We start from the raw sequence: 6,000 nt of genomic DNA on the forward strand, positions 1-6,000 counted from the left end.
AATTAAAACTTGAAATGCTTTTTCCAAACATAGTCGTTGCTTTAAGATTGTTCTGCACCATACCAATAACAGTGGCTCAAGCAGAACGCTCTTTCAGTTGTCTTTCTAGAATAAAAGACGTGTTAAGGTCTACAGTGGCCCAAAACCAATTAGCAGATTTAGGTTTACTGTCAGTTGAGACCGAATTAGCAAGAAAATGAGATTTTTCTGAAGTTATTGATTTATTTGCAAATCGCAAAACTCGTAAAGCTCCGCTGATGCAAAAATGATACAGTAAATTTTTCAAAATGCAACTTTCCTGAATTGATTGTTTTAAAAATAAAGTTGCAATTTGGGAATTTTGGATACAATTTTATTTTATCATGATAAAGTAAATATTTTAAATGTTTCAGTTATCCTTTAATTACAAAAGGTTAAATGGCTTACATATATATTTTACCAAACAAAATACAATTTATTTTTTAAAATATTTCTAACTGTATTTTCTCTTAGTTTTCAAATATACAAGATCTCCTGTCAAAATTATAAAATGTAAAAATTTAACATTCTAGTGAAAAACAAAAAGCAGTTGCATTTTGCGAGTCATTAATTTTAAATATGTTGCATTATACGAGTATTGCAATTTGCAAAAAATTGCAATTTGCGAGGTTGCATTTTGCGAGTATTTACTGCAATGTGAATTATAATAATGTGATATATGCGATTTTGATTCAAGTTTTTTTATATGTTCTTTAACATTTTATTTCTATATGTTCTTTAAGAATAAATGTTTTCTTTTCCTATTCCACGTTTCATTTGTATACCAGGCAGGGCATATTTGGTTTATGTTTAATATATGTGACTTTAATTTAAGCTTTTTAAAAATGTTGTTTAATTTTTTTTATATGTTCTTTAAGAATAAATGCTTTCTTTTCCTATTCCATGTTTTATTCGTATACCAGGCAGGGCATATTTGGGGTTTTTTGCACATCAATACAAATCCCATGTAAAGATTTTAGCCAGTCCGCCCTTGTTGGGGGCCCCGAAAAAGAAATTTCACCGGGGCCTGAACCTGCTCTCAGCAGCCCTGTATGTTCTTCCTAGAAATAAAGCTGTGTCATTATGCGGTGCTTTCATGGGCTACATCTCTGTTCCAGCAGGGTTCTTCCAAGCTCCCTCCACCTTGGAAGGCTTTGATGGAGCAGCCAGCCAGCCAGTCAGCCCAGCCACATACACCACTGGTTTAGGATTCACTAATTGGACATTCACAGAAAAGCTTTGTTTTTACTTGTCACCAGTATGACATTAGAAAGCCAGTATTGTACAATGGTTATTGGGGAGGTATGAGTGCAGGACCAGGATTGTGCATTTGGGTTGTCTTCAGACTGTCAGTATTTTGAAGGAGAGATTCAACCACATGCCAGAACTTTATGTTTGCACAGTTAAAGCTGATTAAATTATTCTCTCACCCTGGTGCAACAAATCCACTTATAAAACAAAGTGACAAGGAAATGCTCTAAAGAGTGTGGGATGAACAAATTGTTAATGGGAAGATGTGTAACCTTCATACAAGCAAATTTAGAAAGAATGCTCATTGTTGTATAACTTCCCTGCAGACAAATCAGGATGAATGCTCAATAAAGACCAGACATCAGGTAGAAACACACTCACTGTACTGCTGGTTCCAGTGCGTCTCCACATCTCTCTTCTGAAAACGGGGACACAGGGTGCTACTACAAACAGCACCTTTGGGAGCAAATAGCATCTGGGGTAGCCGGTAAAGATAAAGGATAAATTTTATTCCGTTTGCATTTAAAGGCAATCCTACTAAATTTGCACTTTTGAAATAATATGTGAAGTGGAACATAGCCATCCTTTGAAATCCACACTTCTATGAATTTTGCAGTGCAATTCTCTAGTCAAGTAATGTGCACAAAATGCATATATTAGGGTAAACAAAAATAAATGTACAGCCTTCAAGTCAATTCCGACTTATGGTGACCCTATGAATAGGGTTTTCATGAGGCTTAGAGGCAGTGACTGGCCCAAGGTCACCCAGTGAGCTTCATGGCTATGTGGCGATTCAAACCCGTAGTCCAACACCTTAACCACTACACCACACTGGTTCTCATATATAAAGCATGCATAAAAATGTATATATTAGTGAAAATAACATACAAATGCATTATATTAGGGGAAATTGCTTTGCATACAAAAGTGTGTTATTTAGGAGAAATTCACACTAAAATGCTGATGGATGTTCATGAGGACCTTTTTTCATAAAAAAATCACAAACTGATGTGGAAATGTGGAGAACTGAATTTAAGGTTGGAAAAATGAGAAACTGAGAAAAAACAAAACTGACAGATTTGCCTGTCCACAGTGGCCAGTTGCAAAGGGGACAGGGTTCCTGTACCTTTAATGGTTGTGGAGTAGAGGGAATTTCCGCAGGTGTAATCTGCATGGCAAGCTACTCTTGCTGACATTCCATCTTCTACACAATGGTTAAAGGTGCAGGAGCCCTGTCCCTTTTGCCATCTGGCCCCTCTAATAGCAATGAAAGACTGAGGATTTTCAGCAAGAAGCTGGAATGGGTCCATTGTCCTGATTGGGAGTATGTTTAGATCAGCCCCCCCCCCAAATCTTTTTCTTCAGAGTAGTAATGACTGGTTTAAACATGCTTTTTAAAAAGGGTGAACAACATACAGCAACTGCACCATCCCACTCTTTTTTCAATCCCTGGTCAGGCCCTTCTGTTTACGTACAAGGTGAGCACTCTCTTATCCTTCCCTTTTGACTAGGGACTGATTCCTTTCTCTCTCCTGATTTGAGATGGCTTTTAAAAATGCTTCCCGGCCAATACACAACTGAACTTGAGCAATGTGGATTGACTTGCAGGGATTCTGCATGGGGGCAGAAGTGGCATAGCCACCAAATGAGGTGGGGGTGGGATGTACTCTTTTTTGTCCACCATTTTCTCTACTCTCAGTGAATAGAATACATCCTCAGCAGTGTTTTGAATGTATCTTGGTCCTTACCAGTGACCATTTTGGCACCTATGTCACAATTTGCTGCATCCAGCCCAGAAGCAGGGAAAAGATGATGATGATGATGATGATGATTAATTAGATTTATATCCCGCCCTTCCTCCCAATAGGAGCCCAGGGCAGAAAGATGCAACATTCCTTCCCTTCGCAACTATAAAATTTTCCCCTCCCAAAGCAGCATTGCTTTTTTAAAAAAGAGTGCTGGAACAGCACAGTAATATGTATCAATGTGCAATGTTTTGTTAACTTTTAATACGACCTGAAGGCACAGGAGGCCACCATCTTGCTGTAGCTAAGCCAGTCTGGGTCTGATCAGTGCATGGATGGGAACCACATGTGCACCGCATTAGGTGATATGATGGAAGAAAGGTGGGACAGATATACAAGAAAATAAATATGTTTCTCATCTTGTAACAGACAGCACACCCAGTCGAACAGAGCTGCAAGTTCTACTGTTTGTTTGTGATTTGCACCTATAGATTAATAGCAGAAAGGCTTAGCAGAAAGAGCTATGAATCACTGCCGAGAGACTTCAGCTGCAGACACACTTCTGCTGTCTTGGAAGAAGATAATGTCCCAATGGGTGCAGCTTCTTCTGGACAGCTACCCCAAGTTCCCCTCTTGTTAACACTGATCAACTTTAATATGTGGTGTCTTTTTACAAATGTAGGGACTCTTGGTTCCACAATGTATGTTGTTCCATAAAACATAATCTGTGGGGAGAAAAAGACAACACAGTTGAGTTATCAGGGCACTTGATTGGTTTCACCCTTGGGGTGCAGCCTTCTGATATTATTACTTCATTTCTTACATTTTTATAGCCACCCATCAATAAATATTCCCCAGGTAGCTTACTGCAACATAGTATTAAACATGCAATAAATAACAGTTAAAATCATTATTAAAATATTAACTGTGCTCTGTCTGCTGGCATTTGATGTTCACTCTACTGGCATTTGATGGCTGAAGGCGGACTGTCTCTGGCAACCCAGAGATCCCTGGATGAAAAAATGTTTTAACTGTTATTGTGTTTTAGAATGCTTTTATCTGATAAATTGTTTTGTTGATGCGTTTGCCACCTTGGGCTCCTTCAGGAGGAATGGAGGGATATAAATTCAATAAATAAATAATATTAAGGCCAGTTCACATTGGATGACTGCAGTCTCAAGTATTTATTTTGTTATTTATTTCCAAAATATATACCCCACCTTTGTATAAAATCTCCAAGGTACTTTACAGTGCACAATGAATAAAACCACCCAATAAAAAAAGTTTGCTGGAGAGATAAAACAGGCAATATTGGTATAAAATTCATTTAGGAGCAATCATGTGCAAAGTTTGGAGAAGTAAAACTAAAGGAATAGAACTTTTCTAGGTCTTCTTTCATATAAGGGAGGACTTATATGTATGAAACAGCCATCACAGACCAAAACCACAGACAGAATGTCTGTATCTATCACCACAAATACAATACTTGACAATGGAGCCAGTTCACACGTTCAGCTCCTTAGATTTCAAATGTCAAACACAAGAGTGTGACTCAGCCCCTCCTTTCAGGTTTTCTAAGGGCCTCTCCAGACTGGTGTTTTTTTCTGCAGCTGTATTCTGCAACTTATTGATAAGGGATGTCCTTGAGAATAAGCATTACTAGATCAAGGTAGGTATAACAAAGTTTTATTGCTGCAGCAAGGCGCTAGGGAGTCAAGCTCAGCCAACAGCGCGCCAAAATGCAAAGAACAGAGAATACTTATACTCTTTGCCTGGGCTCTATCTCTGCATCCCATAATTTCAGTCACAAACTGTTACAAAAGAACATTGCCTTATAAGGCCATGAATACAGCAAAACAACAAGTGCATACATGTCAAGATGGCAGTAATATTTACGTGACTGCAATGAAAGTAACATTTGGAAGGTACAACATACTAAGGGGGTTATTTATCCTTATCATTCCCCCCTTTAATACTTTAACTTCTTATTTTTAATAATTAAAGTATTACACAACACTGTACTACAAATGATTTTTTTCTTCTTCTTCTTGAGGTACTGGCTGATATCGGTTGGCTTGTAACACCATCTGTCGGGCTACCTGGTTTTCCACTGTACCTAAAATTATACTTTTAAAGCGATTTACGATTACTGACAAAACACATGGCAACAACAAACATAACAATAATAATACAGTGACAATACCTATTAACCCTTTCAATCCTCCAAACCAGTTGAACCACGAACTCCAATCACCTAAATCTATTCCCTTCCAGGTTTGTATGGGTACATGGGCGAGTTTCTTCATCTTATTTGTAAGATCTTTTACAGCCTGCCCATTGTTGTCAATCTTTAAGCAACATTCTGTCAGATTCAACAATTTGCAAACTCCACCCTCTTTAGCCAATAAATAATCCAGGGCTAAACGATTCTGCAAAATACCTTCCCTCATTTGAGTGGATTGGTCTGCTAGGAGATCCAGCGCTCCAGCAGTCTGATTTGTGATTATTTCCACTACCGCCTGCAACCGGATGAGACGGTTCAATATATAAATAGGAGTCCTATAGCCCCACATACCATCCTGTGCCCAGGACGCTGGATCATAAGTGGCAATGATTCTTTCGGGTGGCCATTCGTCCTCCCAATCATTTCCCTGACCTTTGGCTATACTTGTATCTATGGTCCACTTTCTCCGAGCATCTTTGTCATCAGCAAACACTGGAACTAAGGGATTTAGATTTTCCCTTTTTAAGGTGTACATGGGTTGAATGATTCCTACATAACAGGTACCTGTCCAATTTACTGGCAGGATGGCATATGCTTTATGACCGCATATCCAGTAATGTCCTTTTAGGGCATATCGGATTGAGTCAGGTAATTGTGGAGCTCGATGTTCATATGAGAAATATTTTGTATCCTTATTCCCCAATGGCCCTGTCAGCAATGCCGCCTTTGTCCCCTGAAGTGTACATTTCCATATTCCTGTGG

This window comes from Rhineura floridana, chromosome 8 (assembly GCF_030035675.1).
Source record: "Rhineura floridana isolate rRhiFlo1 chromosome 8, rRhiFlo1.hap2, whole genome shotgun sequence".
Taxonomy (NCBI): domain Eukaryota; kingdom Metazoa; phylum Chordata; class Lepidosauria; order Squamata; family Rhineuridae; genus Rhineura; species Rhineura floridana.